Consider the following 17,115-nt stretch of genomic DNA (forward strand, 5'->3'; position numbering starts at 1 on the left):
TTACAATTATTTCATTAAGGATTTTTGCATCTCTGTTTATGAACTTATGGGACCTCACATTCTTTATGTGGTATGGTGGGCAGCCTTTAAAATAATTTCCTATGAATCCTGGCCTGCCAGTATTCACATGCCTGTGTAACCCTTTGCTTTGTAGAGTAGGCATAGTTACTCACTTTCAATGAATAAAAGACTGCAAAAGGAATGGGATACCACTTCAACGGTAGTGTCTAAAAGTATTGTGACTTTCCTCTTGGTTACTGTTCTGGACACTTCCCTCTCGGGTACCTCTTTTTGGGAGAAGGGAGCTGCTACGTTGTGAACAGCCCTATGAAGGGAGCCATGCAGCAAGAAAGAATGTCGTCTCTGCCTGCAACAACCACTTGACTGAATTTGTAAATGGATAGTCTTCCAGGTAAGTCTCAGGTGACTTCAGCCTTGAGGGACACTCCCAGCCAAAACCTAGCAGGTAAGCAAACTCTGAGATTGTTGACCCACAAAATAGAGAATAAATCTTTATTGTTCCAATCACTAAGATTTGGGACTTCTTTTCCATCTGGTTTGCGAATTAAATTTATGCTAGAATTAAAGAATTTGAATTTCCTCTTTCTCTACTCCCTCTTGATGAGTTTGTAAAAGATTAGAACTGTCTTGATTGTCGGACAGAGTGTAATACACATTCAAAACTATCTGTATTTCCTTTGTGAGAAAATTCTAAATTAATGATTGTGATTATAGGAGCTATTTGGAATTATTTTTCTTGAGTCAGACTTGATAATTTACTTTTTTCTAGGAAAGTATACAATTTGTCTAAGTTTATTTTTAATATTTTAATGGCTACAGTTATTAAAGTTCTATCTTTTTGTATTCTAATATTTTTATTTGCACTATATCTTTTCTTGATTAAACTACAAGTTTTATCAATTTTATTAGTCTTTTCTAAGAACCACACTTTGTGAGTTTTAAAATCTTATTATATTTTGATTTTCTATGTCATTAATTTAAACTACTTTATTTTCCTATTATCTCTGTATGGTATACAAAATGCTTAGGGCATTTTGCCCGTTTTCAAAATGCTTAGGGCATATTCTTAGTATATTTGTTTAGTATTTCTTCTTATTGAATATATGCACCTTACTTAGGTGGCAAATTTCCCTCTAACCACTACTTTATGAGCATCTCACAAGTTTGATAAGCAGTTTTTTCATTATAGTAGCTTAATTTCCATTTTGATTCCATCTGGACTCAGATTTTATTTAGAAAAGTATATGATATGTAGATTTATGAAAGTTTATTTTTTATTCTTTTTGTGGTTTTTGATTTCTAACAATTGCATTTTGGTAAAAATACTTGAATCTGTATAAAAATCTGTTCTTTGGGATTTGTTGGCTCATATTTTAATGCATGATTTATGCTCAATTTCATAACTGATTTGCACATGCTTAAGGAAAATATGCATTCCCTAATAGTTGACTGAAGAGTCTGTATATCAATTGGATCACATATGTTAATTTTTTACATCTTCTGTATCTTTAATAAATATATTGCTGCTCATTAAATTACTGGGATATATATCAAAGTGTTCCAATATGATGATAGATTTTCCGCTTTCTTATTGCAATTTTCTGATACTTACTTTAATTTGAAACTTCCTTATTAGGTTCATAAAAAGTCTAATAGCTATATCCTTCCAGTGAATTAAAACTTTTCCCATGATATGAACACATACTAATTTCTATTGTTTTTTGTCTTGGAATCTGGACGGTAATATAAATATTAAATAAAACAGATATTAAAGCACAATTAATAATTAACTTTTTCTGGTACATTTTTCTATGTTTTTATTTTAAGCCTTTTTCTACTTTTAGGCTTTATTATATCTCTTGCTAATAACATATACTTGGACAGGGTGGGTCTGTGCTCCCCAGTCTTTTAATTTCTGTCTTTAAAATTGAGAGTTAAATCCATTTATATTTATGGTGACTACTATGGTCATTACTTATATTCATCGTATTTTGTGATTTCTATCTGACATGCTGTATCTCTGGGTGTTTTTGCAGTTACTGCACAGTTTCAAACTGATTTACTTTTTCACATTCTGACCCTTAATTCCTTTTTTTTACCATACGGAAAATAAACATTTTATTTCTATTTAAATAGTTACCATTGAAATGTTAACCTGAACTGTTAGTTTTACAGTTCCCTTAACTTGTAAGTTTGCTTTCTGCTCAATATGTAAAGGATCATATGTCAGTCACATTTCCCTCACTCCACTTACCTACTAGCATTTCCAGAATTTGATATATTTTTAAACCACAAAAATTAGACATTATTCAAGTGATCTTTTTGTACACTAAATGCTTGTTTAGAAATACCTACACATTTACTAGTATATTATTTCTTTTCTCTTCTTTTTCTCTTAAATGTTTCTGGAGTCAGTTGCTTGTCAGAGTAAATTCTTGAGGTATTTTCCATACCAAGGTTCTATTGTTTGTAAATTATTAATTTTGCTTACATCCATTTTTTTAAATGTGGCTTTACTTGATACACAATTGTAGTTGCCTGAGACTTTCTATTTTCTACAGTATTCGGATTATTATCTGAATACCATTGATAACCTTGGGGAATCAACTTTCATCTGAATAATTTTTCTTTGTTTCTTATTTCTGATTATTTTTCAAGTTTTCCAGAAGTTTTACAATGTGACTATAAAATTTTTAGTTGTGAACACTTGTGTTAACAATTTTGTAAAAACATCTATTATTTCTTTTGCTCTTACTTTTCTCATATTCTATTATTTCTTTGGATCTTGATTTAGAAATTTTTTTGGACCTTATCCTCTTAATGTTTTTTGTTTCTTTGTTTTACTTCCCTGTTTTTTGTTTCTCTTTTCCAGTGTGCTGTTAAATGCTTCCAATGAATTCTTAATTTCAGATATAGAAATTTCCATTTCTATATTTGCTTTTCTTTTAGAGAATCCATTTCTTCCCTGCATTTCTCTCTTTACCATTTCTGCCCATCCTTACATGAAATCCTTTAATATATTATTTTAATGTACTTAACTGGTAATTGCAAAATTTGGGTCATTTGTTGATGTTTCTATTTTTTGTTTCCTTTTTATGCATTATACTTTTCTATTGCTTCACACATATAATTTGTTCTTTTTTATATTATGCTAGATACTTCAAATGATTTATTGCAGTGGTTCTGGATTATGTTATCTTCTTCCAAAAAAAATGTTGTCTTTTGTTCAGGCGGTCAGTTACATTTCTGGCATATCACCAGGATCCCATCAAGGCTTAACTGGACTTCATTAATGCAGAAATGTTCAGTTTTGCCTTTCATTTTAGAATGTTTCCTTTATTCCCAGGGCATGGCCCTATATCCTAAAATAAAATATTTCTGGTATCTCAACTAAATTATCAAGTTATGCACCAGTTTTAAAACTATTGCCAGACAAGAACACCAGCATCTCTCTGGCACAGTGAAATCATCTCCAAAGTCTTTTTTCAGCTACTAGTTTCATGGCACCTGCTCTTTTCCAGGCCTTGCAGAGTTTTGCCCTACACATAGGTTAACAGTGAGCCACTACCTTGGTGAAATTCCTGTGCAGACTTCTGAGGACTTTTCCCTGCATCCACTTCCTCTGATCCCTTGACTGTCAAGTTTTAAGAACATTGGTACCTCATATTCTGTTCCTGTTCCACTAGTTTTTCACCAGTTGCTCTTTATTGTGTCCACTGTGTCCCATTCTGTATTTTTAAATTTGTTATTAGTAGGAATATGAAGTAAATATGAAGCGCATTTTCTCTGTTCCCCCTCTTAAAAGGAACTCAATCCTGTGCTTCCTATTGTCTCATGTTTAGAAGTTCTACATGTTCTTTTTCAAATATTTTAGAGTATTTTAGTATATTATTGCTTCTTTTTCATTGATTAAAATCCAACTTTTATTCCTTTAAACATAGAGAAGATTTTTAAAATTTTTATTTAAATTCCAGTTAGTTAACATAAAACAAAATATTCATTTCAGGCGTCCTGATAATGATTCAACACTTCCATACATCACTTAGTGCTCATCACTACGAGTGCACTTCTTAATTCCCGTCACCTATTTAACCCATTCTTTCTCCCACCTCAACAAAAGGATACAGAAGAGGTGAGATAGAAATCTTGCGATTTGTGGGATGCCTGGGTCACTCAGCAGTTAAAGCATCTGCCTTTGGCTCAGGTTGTGATCCTGGAGTCCCGGGATCAAGTCCCACATCAGGCTCCCTGTGTGGAGCCTGCTTCTCCCTCTGCCTGTGTGTCTGCCTCTCTCTCTTTCTCTCCTCTCTCTCTGTGTCTCTCATGAATAAATAAATAAAATCTTAAAAAAAAAATCTTGCCATTTACAACAAGGTAGATGGAGCTAGAGATTATTATGCTAAGCAAAATAAGTCACTGAGAAAGACAAATACTGTATGATTTCACTCATATGTGGAATTTAAGAAACAAAACATTCAAAACATTTTTTTAAAGTTTGGATAATAATAAAGATTGGGTAATATGAACATCTTCATCTGAATTTTTTTGTAATTCTGGTCTTTTTATCTTTTTTTTCCCTGAAAATATGCTGATTTTTATTACTCTTATTAAATGTGCCTTGTCATTTTTGTGTTATGTGATTTTTGTTCATTGTAGTTAAATGAATAATTTCAATTCTGGGGGCTTCCCACAGAGAGGTACCAGCCAACCTGGATTGAGACTGACTTCTCTAGCAGTTGTTTTTCCATGGTACTGAGGATTTGCCTAAAAAGTGTGCACTATAATTTAAAAATGGTCCTTTCACATTGTTGTTGCTATTGTTTTCCAGTGAACGGGTGAGGAGGATATATAACTAGTGGGTACTTAGATCCCAAACCCAAGTGAAGATAAGCTAGTGGCTTTGGAAAAATCACACAAGGGTTTTGTTGCTATTGCTGTTGTTGCTATTATTGTTTTGTCTTTTTCACCTTTTACCACTGTCAGCACCGTTCAAAGCTGAGTACAAGATGGTTATGCTTCTACTGGGGAACTTTCTTCTGACTATCTTGGTTTTTTTCTCAGACTGTAGCATTTTTAGAATCTTGACTTTATATTGGTTTTAGGAGGGTTTTCTAGCTAGATTCTCATCCTGAAAGTGAAGATAGCTTGTCTACAATCACACCCAAAAAAACTTAGTCTTTGGATGCATTATGTTATCTGGTTTTAAAGATATTCTCCAAAATTACTGGGAGTTCATCACTGGTATCTATTTAGAGTGCTGTCTGTGATTAGTTCTTTTCCTCTAAGTGATTTTCCTTATTTTTTGTGTAGGCTTTACCACTCTTTAATTAATCTAAAATGTGTGTGTGTTCTGATATATTCATATGTTTTATAACTAAATACTCAGTGGCTATCTGGAAATTACATTTTTGGAAGAATTTGCTAACCTTGTTTTCTCTCTCATAAAATGCCACTTAAAATTCACAACCAGCTATGTGTTTATAAACCAACCTTAGCTCTCTCAATTGCAGTTACTCATATGTTCTTCTTTCTTGTCAAGACACTTTGCACATCCCCAAATTTTAACCACAAATAATCAAGTATGGACAATAGTCTATTATCAAAGATAAGTTAAATTAGAAAGAAGGATTTCTAATCACTAAAAATGTCACATGATGAACCAGTTGAGACAACTTATTTGTCCAGCTACTAAAAAGAGAATGAAAAAAAAAGGCATAATTGGGATAGTCATCTGTGAAGAACAAATACTAGACTTTTCTGCAGTTCATTATGAATCAACCTGATCAAAAATAAGTTTATGAATTTGGCATAATTATGTTAGATATAGTTTTAGGTATAGTTCATTTTTTTTGAAGTACAGACTTTGAGGAGCAATAGTTTAACACTATTGAATAGTAATCAAATTTCAAAAAGAATTAAGCAGCTAACAATACTGGATAGCAGATACCCCGTCTTAGCCCCAAAAGAAGAAGAAGGAATTTTTTTGTTCAATAGCATGCTCAAAATTTTTCAAAGAATGTTTTATAAATTAAAATTAAATGACCTTATTTAAATGTAAGACAGTTGGAGAATACTAATTATCAAGTCCAAATTACAAAAAAAAAAAAAAAAAAAAAAATCTTCCTTTTAACCCATACAGAATGTCAAAAACATGAGAATCTAAGAGGAAACATTGATAAAATACTCAAGGAAGTGTCTAATCTCATTAATTCAAAGGGGAAAAAATGCTCCGCTCAATAAATATCAGAATAGGAAATCTGAAGGCATGTGCATATTGCAAATACTATAAAGCCACAGTAATGAAAAAAAGACCCTTTAGTAAATAAATTTAAAAGTAAAAGATAAAGGAGGTAATTGGTGCTAATTAAATATCTTTTTAAATATTTTTATTAAAGACATATATATATACTAGTCTTTTTTAGCTACATAGTCTCATTCCTGAAGATCACTCTGTATTACAATAACAATTTATGTCTTTGTCTTCAAAGTCAACCCATAATATTAATATTTTCTATTTGTTTGCTTATTTTCTTTACCATTTAGGTGTTGGGTAAGGTATGAACTTCACTTCTCTAGTTTATTGTCATAACTTTGTGCCTGGCATAGATCCTAACAGATAAAAATGTTCACATCAAAGGTATTAAAGCAAACTCACTTTATGGAGGCTAAGCAAGTATAGAAAGAGAAAAGAAAAAAAGAACCAAATGACTACAGGCAAAGGCTTTTTATTCAGAGCTTGCTCTAGCAAGGGAATCAGGCTGTCACTTGCATTTTGACAGAAACTCAAAGACAGGATTATGAGCAGGAAAACTTTATGAGGGGAAAAAAAAAAAGTAGAAGGCTTCAGGTGTGTCCTGATGACATGGGTATTGGCAGGCTTATGAGAAGGGAGGTATCATGTGTATTTGGGTAGGGGTGCATAGTTAGCTTTTGCTGGTTGAAACAAAGTTGGAAGCAGGACACTTATTAGGGAAGCTATCAACTATTAATCAAGTCCTGGCTATTTGGGGCCAACTGCTACAGGGGCTATTGTTTGGCTTTGTGGAATATTGTCTAGAGATAGTGGCCTAGCTTTCTACAAGTTTGGCTTATAAATAATAGGATGGTTTCATGTATTGGTGACTGTAACAATGAGTTGATTTACTGAGCTGGTTACTACAGACTGTGGGTCAGAGGCCTATTTTAATATATAATCTGGCCATTGTTTGTGTATCCAGTCTCTCACAGTCTCTCTCACCCAACTGAGAACATTAGAAAAGTTTTAAACATTAAAGATTTTAAGAGACATGGTCATGATACATAATATCTCAAAAAAAAACATTTTTCTAATATTATGTCTACAGAAAAATACAGAGATGCCTAAAAATAAAACATGAAGTTCCTCAGTGTCATCTGATCTAACTTAAACTTCAATATGCAGGCAATTTTAAAATTCTCTTTTGGACATTTATAAGATCATGAGCCTTCAAAAACTTTTAAAAGAGGACCAGAATAGATAACTGAATGTTTCAGACCTAAAAGTGGAAATAGTAACTGTAACTGGAGGGGGACAAGAGGCTGGATTGGTATTCATCTGTGTTAAATCACATATTGAAACATAGACAAACCCCGATGTGGAATTATTTAGTGTATTATGAATCACTGCTAAGTAGCTCAAATGACTTTATCAGATTCTAGGACAGGAAAAGTTGGTTTAGCCCAGGTTGTCATAATGACCAAACCATAGGGATTACTTTGAAAAATACTAGTTCTATTACTCCGTTGATGTTTGGAGACCAGTGAGCAAGAAAAACTTTTTCACAGAGGTCTACACTTGGTTGTGTCACAAGTAAACATAATAATTAATACGTAAGTTGTATTTCAATACTATGTCTCCCAGCTAAGAGGCAGATTTGATAACAAAGACCGCAGAATTAATATAAGACTAAGAAAACCTTCCTAGAGAACTCAGAGATGTTGTAGTATGAATACATCATGGCAAAAGATCAAAAGTGAGTTAATTTCAACAGTATAGAAAAACAATTAGAAAATTTTAAAATGGCATTTGATTTTACCCATTTTTCAGAGGAAATTATTAGAAAAAAAACAAAAATAGAAAGACTCCCTTGATTATAGTTTATATTAATATAATGTATATGGAATATAAGCCTCAAGGGATAGTAATAACTTCTCTGTCTTCTAACAAAAACCCCAAACCCATTTGGTTAACCATATAGGAAAATTTCATTTTCAGTGTATTCTATTTGCCTCAGTTTATTTCCTTTTACTTTAAGATATGCCTCTTCAGCTCACTTCCACAAGTCTTCTGAAAGTGCTCTTCCATGCAGCCCTAAATCATGCACGGTCTTCCTAAGACTTCCGTCAAAATATACAAACTGTCCCGCCTACTCTTTCAGAGTACAGGCACTTTGTTAATATTATTCAAATTCAATAAGGAGGCAATTTTAAGGGCAAACTAATTCAAGATGCTGGCATTATAATATGAACAAACAAGATTCCTTCTATCCCGGAATCTGATAAAGTCATTTGAGCCACCTACCTAATGAGTCATAATTAGCCAATGTATTCCATGCCAGAGTTTATCTGTTTGTTTTTAAAGTATACTTGTAATTAGCCTAATATTTATTAACTTCATACAATGCGCTACCCATTTTAATAGGTGTCTCGAAAAGTTATCTTATCCATTGTTTATATCTGGAGGAATAGTAATCTCCATTTAGCAGATTATAAAACTGAGTGTCTAAAGGTTAATTGCTTTGTAAAGGTTGCACAGGCACTAAGCAGTAAAACTGTTACTCAGTCCAGTTCTTTTCTGGTCTTCTAATTCCAAGGCCAACATTCTTTATGCTGTCCCTACTCGCTTGTGCTATAGACACAGAAAAGTGAGGTAATGATGAAACTCATACATGACCTGGAAGGAAAATGCATCAAGAATAAAAGAATATGTCCTACCATCCTTCTGTAAATTTCATTGCTCTCCAGATATAGGTAAAATCTTAAACAGCATATATGTCAGTATCTTCTTTCACTATTTGGAAACTAAACCTAGAAAGCATTTGAGTCTTTCCCAAGATCCAAGAGCTACTATGCACACAGACTCAAAACTAGGACTCCGCTCTCCTGATAGTTTGCTCTGAATGCCATTGAGGCCATAGTGAAATCACACCTGTGGTGGAATGATTATCATCTTAAGAAGGAGTGTGCGCTTGTGTCATTGTAAATGCTCATTTGTTAATATAATGCCCTCTAAAATTAACATAAGTGTGATGGGCTGTTAGACCCAGGATCCTTGAAATATATTTTCCTAAGTGCTTGTTTATATATTTAATAATGATCATTTAAGTGTTCAAATAAACTTAACTTGGAGATTCCTGAAGAAGAAGCAGGAGGCCTGAAAACTTTGGTGCAATGATTAAAAAACAAATATTTTCTTTGCTCTTTTCTAAATAACTGCTCCAATGTAACTAATTTTACATAATGAAAAAGGAGAGTGTTCTTATGACAAGAAAAAGATGAGGCAGCAAGCTTTCAGCTCAGAGTTAATCAAAAGGTTCCTTAATATTCAATCAAATCTGTCCCTCTTTTGTTATATTTAGTATTTTAATAAGGAATTAATGATCAAAATTAAATTATTTTAAGGTTGGTTAAGCAGAAGCACTTAATAAGAGTAAATTTTGCTCTTGGTGAAAGAATAATAAATGCAAAGCTATATCTCTTGTCATAGTACGATTTTTAAAAGGTGGTTGCAATTTTCATGACTACAGATCCCAATGTCCTCTTTATAAAGAATCATTGAAAAGTATCTCATTATTATTTTCTATAATGTCATTTGGATCCCCAATGTCTACATTATGCCAAAACAGTTTTGAACTGTGAAAGATTTAGTTGACCTTTTTGTTCATATATTCCAAAAAAAAAAAAAAAGTGTGAACTGCATTTTATTCTGTTGTTTGAACACACAGACCAGTAACACCCTCCTGGCCACTTGAAAAAAAAATACTCAAACACAAGAAAAATAAAGTTCTCTCCAACCTAGACTCATAAAGGTATACCCTGTAAATAACTATTTCCCGGTGTCTTTTTTCTAGCATAAAACTTGAGTATATTTGCTAAAGTCCACAATATGTGACATGAGGTCACTGTAAAATAATGCAATTTTATTATCTTTTAGGACTACTAAGTATAAATTGATATTACTTCACATAGTAATAGCATTTAGTCAGAGCTATTTGTAAAAATTAGGGATGCATTTAGTTGGAAATAATAAGCACACACATGCACACTTCATTTAAACAAACCAGTGGGATTTATTTTTTTATTCCCTATCATTTAACAATAAATTTAGAGGAAGGAAATACAGGGCTGGCTTAGTGGCATTATGATGTTTTCTCTGTCCCAGGTACCTTCCACTGCCGTTATTCAGCAACTGAGGAGTATGCACTTCAGAAAATGGTTCTCCACTTCCAGCATCATAACCCATTCTAGAAAAGATAAAAAAGAAAGGAGATGGGGAGAACAAATGATCACAAGACATTAAAGGGCCCACTTTTAAAGGTCTTTTCCTAAAGCCTCAGGAGTGAGTTCTAGATCTCTTGGGGAACTACTGCTGAGAGAGTCATACGGCTTTCATTGAGAACCTCAACTCAAACTGGAGTTCTGTCTTTAAAAAAAAGAGAATAGATCTTGGGTAGGTGATTACCAGTCTCTGCCACAATATTCTATTCTGCTGCACAACGATAAAAATACTTAATACATCCAAAATAAATCCATACGGCTGAATGAAAAATAAGTCAAAGCATACCTTCTTTCTACCTCTCCCAGAAGAAATAACATATAGTTATTAGTAAACTGCACTTAGTGAAGCATAAATGAAGCATACTGTTTTATGAAGAGATGTTAAAAGTTGAAGGAATGAAGACACATGAATTATCAGATACCTGGGGAGGTGTACATGACACACAAAATGTTTCAGATTCTGTGGGCTTATCAACAGGGCTAAGTTTATGATAGGAAAAAAAAGGTCTTTTAAATAGAAAACACAAAATATTAAACTTGTTCTTCTTGGCTAAAACAGGGCATCTTCTGATCCACAAGTTCCAAGAGATAAAATAATGATTTCTCAGAGTTCTAAGAAAGATCATCTCTATCAACGATTGCAAGTGAACACAAAAGAGGTTTAAAACTTTTAATTAATGGGAGTTACTTAATCTTGACAAACGATACTGATCTTCATGTTTGATTGTTCAACGACAGATCACTACAGTGAAAATTCTTCTGAAAAGAAATGAGTTAGTAGCTGCTTCCTATCTTGAAAGTCAGCAGATCCGTGGTAGACTCACTTCAGTCAACAAAATGTTGTTGACTTCCCGCCTTTGAAACAATACAAATAATATCTTCTAAGGCCAAAATCAACCCCATGTTTCCTCAGCAGGCAACACAATTCCAGAACACTCCTTAAAACCCCATACTGGTTTGGCTGGACTATGAGGGAGATCTTTTCTATTTGGGAAGGGATTTCTTCCTTCTTTTCTCTCTTTTTCTTCTTCTTTTAAGTTCAGTCTTTGGTCAAAGCTGTAATAGAGACCACCAGGGATGGTCCAGATCCTTACTATGGTGGTAGACTCTCCTGAAGAAACGTTTCATTAGCAGGTTAGTTTGTAGTTCAGAGGCCATTCACCATGTCTTCACTGTGTTTTTTTCTTTGAATCATTTGTCAGAATCCTTTGTATGCACAACGACTGCAGAGAGGCAGTTTAGTCTTCGAACAATGAGCAGCTCTGAGATAAACAAGTATAACTCAAGATGATAGGTTAAATCACAATATGTTATTCTCTGGATGTTTATTCTCATAAATCTGTTCGCCAATGTTTTACTTAGGATTTTTGCATTAACATTAATAATTAAGATTAGAAAATAGTTTACCTGAGGGGGACTCCATTCTTCAGGTTTAAGTATCAGTTTCTTATAACCTGGAACAATTTATATAGAAATTTCATTTTCTGGTCTTTTAGATGTTGCTAAACACCCCCAGTGAAATTACCTGAATATCCTCAGTGAATCATCTGAACTTGATAAATTTTTGTGGAGTATATTTTTATAATTTTCTCTCTTCTGTCTGGTTTTGCATTTTTCAATCCACTGTTATCAAATTCTATTCATGTATTTTCCTCAAAAATCATCCATTTTACCTAGATTTTCAAAATTTTTTGGATAGGCTAGTACAGAATATCTAAATTTTCTTAATTTCTGGCTGTTAGATTTAGTTTTCCTTTGTAATTTTTAACTGTTTTTCCCCCAATTCCCTTTCTTTATGTTTGCCTATTAACTTTTAAATAAACAAATTGATTTATTAACTATATTATTTTTATTTGTTCTGCCTTATTTTCTTTTTTCTTGATACACCCTATTTTGTCCTTTCTTTCTTTTTTTAAGTACACTCAGTGCCCTGCATGAAGCTTAATGTAGGGCTTGAACTTATTACCCTGAGATCAAGACCTGAGCTGAGATCAAGAGTCTGACTAGCCACCTAGGCACTTCTTGTCCTTCCTCTTGATTCACTTTGTACCTTTTCTATTTTATTGAGTAGGTAATTAGTTCATACCTACATTCTTTAATTTTCATTGGTAGAGTATGTAAAGCATTATGTTTTTCTCCTGTCTACTACTTTAAATATATTCTGTTAGTATTGTTTATATTATTATAGTTTATAAGTTCTACACTTTTGGTTTGCATTTGCCCTTCCATCCAGAAGTTCTTTATTTTATTAGTTTGTTTGTTTGTTTGTCTGTTTTTAGGTAAAAGTTTTTAAGCTCTATTGACATATGTTTGACAAATAGTATTTTAAGATATTTAAAGTCTACGATGTGATAATTTAAAATATGTACACATTGTAAAAGGATTCTCCTGTTAAGTAAACTAACACATCCAGACCTCACATTTAATTTGGATATTTTGTGGGGCACCTCAGGCTCAGTGATTGAGCATCTGCTTCTGGCTCAGGATCCTGGAATTGAGTCCCACATCAGGAGCTCTGCCGGGAACTTGCTTCTCCATTTGCCTATGTCTCTACCTCTCTTTGTGTGTGTCTCATGAATAAATAAATGAAATCTTTAAAAAAATAATTTGGATATTTTGCTAATATTTTTTGAGAGGAAAGAAAAGGAAGAAGTGAGCCTGTTGCTTCAAGGAAATAGCTGACAGTATTTGTGACTAATGACAAAATTAGAGCTTTCATGTGAAAGTTAGAATCTTGGAAAATTTATATATGCCACTGTGAGCTCAGCAACTTGCTAGTATTTAAGACTCGATAAAATCACTGGCAATATTAACAACTATACTTTTAAAATATTAAAAAAATATTAAATAGTAAAGATGTCAACATTTGGAAGATCTGCATAACTTAGCATGCCAAGATATTCCAAATTATCAATGCATGATGTTACAAAATTGTGTGTAGTAAAAAGATTCCTTCAAAGTCTAAGACCAACCATAGGATTTTAATGTAAGAGACACAGAAGTTGATTGAAATGATTTCAGATAGGGACACCTGGGAGGCTCAGGGATTGAGCATCTGCCTTCAGCTCAGGGCATGATCCTGGAATCCGGGTGGAGTCCCCCATTTGATTCCCTGCATGGAGCCTGCTTCTCCCTCTGCCTACATCTCTGCCTCTTTCTGTGTGTCTCTCATGAATAAATAAATCTTAAAAAAAAAAAAAAAAAGAAATGCTTTCAGATCAACTTTACAATTAACATTTAAGAAACTACCAAGTTGGCAAGGTTTGTTTTTTTTTTTACTTGAAGTATAATTGACATACAACGTTACATTAGTTTCAAGTGTAAGACATAGTTATTCCACAACTCTATGTGTTATGTTACGATCACTACAAGTGTAGCTACCGTCATGATAAAACACTATTATAATACCATTGACAATATCCCTATACTGTACTTTTCATCTCCATGATTTATTTATCCTATGACAGAAGATTCTACTTCCCACTCCCCTTTCCCCAGTGTGCTTATCCCCCCAACCCCCTTCCCTCTGACAAACAACGTTTGTTTTTTTTTGGATTTATAGGTTTTTTAATGCTTTGTGTGTGAGTGTGTGTGTGTGTGTGTGTGCGCGTGTGCATTGTTTTATTTTTTAAGATTCCATACCAACTCAAATTATATGGTATTTATTTTCCTCTGACTCACTTCACTTAGCATAATACCCTCTAGGTCCATCCATGTTTTCCCAAATGGCAAGACCTCATCATTTTTTATAGCTGACTGATATTCCATTTTTATATATACCACATCTTCTTTCTCCATCTATTAATAGATACTTAGGATGTTTCCATATCTTTTTTTTAAGATTTTATTTATTTATTCATGAGCCACACAGATGCCCCAGATGTTTCCACATCTTGATTGTAAATACTGCTACAATAAACATAGAGGCATATATACATATATATATTTACACACACATATATATTAGTGTTTTCATTTTCTTTTTTAAAAAAAGATATTTTATTTATTTAGTCATGAAAGACATAGAGAGGCAGAGATATAGACAGAGGGAGAAGCAGGCTCCCCACAGCCTGATGCGTGACTTGATCCCAGGACCCTGGGACCATGACCTGAGCCAAAGGCAGACACTCAACCACTGAGCTACCTAGGGGCCCTGTTTTCATTTTCTTTTTGTAAATATTCAGTAGTAGAATTACTGGATCACTTGGTATTTCTATCTTTAATTTTCTGAGGAACATCCATACTGCTGTCCACAGTGGCTGCACCAATTTATATTTCCACTGAAAGCACAAGATTTCCTATTTCTCTACATCCTCACCAATACTTGTTATTTCTTATCTTTTTGAAACTAGTTATTCTGACTGGTGTAAGGTAATAATGCATTGTAGTTTTGATTTGCATTCTCCTGACGTATCCTGATATTGAGAATCTTTCCATGTGTCTGTTGGCCATCTATATGGTATGCGTTCTTTGGAAAAAATGTCTCTTTTGGTCTTCCACCTAGATTTTACTAGAATTATTTGTTTTTTGTTTTTTGATGTTTATGTTGTATAAGTTCTTTATATATTTTGGATATTAACCCCTCATCAGATATATCATCTACAGATATCTTCTCCTATTCAGTAGGATGCATTTCCATTTTATTGATGGCTTTCATCACTGTGCAAAAGCTTTTTATTTGGCTATAGTACCAATAGTTTGATTTTGCTTTGTTTCTCTTGCTGGAGGAGACATAGCTAGAAAAATTTTACTAAACCCTATGTCAGTGAGATTATTGCCTATGTTTTCTTCTAGAAGTTTTATGGTTTCAGGTCTCATATTTACATCTTTCACCTATTTTGAGCTTATGTCTGTATATGGTGTAAGAAAGTAATCCAATTGCACTTTTTTGCATATAGCTATCTGGTTTTCCCATCACCATTTATGGAAGATACTGTATTTCCTCATTGTATATTTTTGCCCTCTTTATCATAGAATAATTGACCATATAAGTATGGGATTATTTCTGGGTTCTCTATTCTGGCCCATTGATCTATGTATCTGTTTTTGAGCCAGTACTATCCTGTTCTGATTATTCCAGCTTTGAATATATGTTGAAATCTGCAATCATGATACTCCCAGCTTTGTTCTTCTTTCTCAATATTTTTGTAGCTGTTTGGGTTCTTTTTTGGTTCTATACAGAAATTTTGTAAAAAATGAGATTGACATTTTGATATGGATTGCACTGAATCTGTAGATTGCTTTGGGTACTATAGACATTTTAATAGTATTGATTATTCTCATCCATGAGCATAGAATATCTTTCCATTTGTTTATGCCATCTTCAATTTCATTCACCAGGGTCTTACATTTTTCAGAGTATAGGTCTTTCACCTCCTTAGTTGAGCTTATTCCTAGGTATTTTATTCTTTTTTGGTGCAATTGTAAATGAAATTGTTTTCTTAATTTCTTTTTCTGCTACTTTGTTATAGCATTCAGAATCTCAACTGATCTGTGTATTAATTTTGTATCCTGCAACTTTGCTGAATTATTTATTACCTCTTTGATTACTTCTACTTGGTTTTTGGTGGAGTTTTAGGGTTCTATGCATAGTATCATAGTATCTGCAAGTAGTAGACAGTTTTACTGTGGTTGTCTTTCATATTTTTAATTGTCTGACTACTGTAACTAGAACTTCCAGTTGTATGCTGAATAAAAGTGGGGATCCATGTCTTCCTGATCTTAGAGGAAAAGCACTCAGTGTTTCACCATTGATATCTTAGCTATTGGTTTTTTATGTATGCCCTTTATTATGTTGACATATATTCCCACTAAACCCATTTTGTTGAGAGTTTTTATCATGAAAGGATATTTTGTTAAATGCTTTTTTTTTTTAATCTGTTGAGATGACCACAAGATCTTTATCCTTTATATTGTGGTGTATCATGATTAATTTGAGAACATTGAACTATTTTTGCATTGCCAGAATAAATTCTACTTGATTGTGGTAAATGATCCTTTTAATGTATTATTGAATGCAGTTTGCTCTATTTTGTTGAAAAATTTTGCATCTATTATTCATCAGGGATATTGGCCAGTACTTTTCTATTCTTTTGTAGTGCCTTTGTCTTATTTTGGTATCAGGTTAGTGCTGGCCTTCTCAAACATATTTGGAATTTTCCTTCCTTTTCTATTTTTTTGAATGGTTTAAGAATAATGGGTATTAACTTTTAATGTCTAGTAGAATCCACTTGTAAAGCCATCTGGTCCTGGACTTTTGTTTGTTGGAAGGTGGTTTTTTCTTATTATTATTATTACCGATTCGATTTTGCTACTAGTAATTTGCTCAGATTTTCTATTTCTTCCTGATTCAGTTTTGAAAGACTGTATATTTCCAGAAACTTATCCATTTCTTTTAGGTTGCCCAAATTGTTGGCATACATTTTATTTATTTATTTATTTATTTATTTATTTATTTATTTATTTATTTATTTATTTATTCATGAGAGACACAGAGAGAGAGGCAGAGAGAGAATCAGACTCCTTGTAGGGAGCCCATGTGGGACTCGATTTTCCAGACCCAGGATCATGCCCTGAGCC

The 17,115-nt window shown here is 33.1% G+C and overlaps 2 long non-coding RNA genes across 10 annotated transcripts in view; one reads left to right on the forward strand and one right to left on the reverse strand.

Moving 5' to 3' along the window:
• Window positions 1–17,115, forward strand: part of LOC140604132 (uncharacterized) — a 237,973-nt gene that overhangs the window by 112,884 nt on the left and 107,974 nt on the right. For all 8 annotated transcript variants that reach the window (XR_012007159.1, XR_012007154.1, XR_012007158.1 and 5 more), the window contains exon 3: window positions 302–412. This is a non-coding gene — a long non-coding RNA (uncharacterized lncRNA). The remainder of the gene's footprint in view (window positions 1–301; window positions 413–17,115) is intronic.
• Window positions 10,330–17,115, reverse strand: part of LOC140604133 (uncharacterized) — an 80,059-nt gene continuing 73,273 nt past the window's right edge. For both annotated transcript variants that reach the window (XR_012007161.1, XR_012007162.1), the window contains exon 3: window positions 10,330–10,502. This is a non-coding gene — a long non-coding RNA (uncharacterized lncRNA). The remainder of the gene's footprint in view (window positions 10,503–17,115) is intronic.

Source organism: Canis lupus, chromosome 14 (assembly GCF_048164855.1).
Source record: "Canis lupus baileyi chromosome 14, mCanLup2.hap1, whole genome shotgun sequence".
NCBI classification, from domain to species: Eukaryota; Metazoa; Chordata; class Mammalia; order Carnivora; family Canidae; genus Canis; species Canis lupus.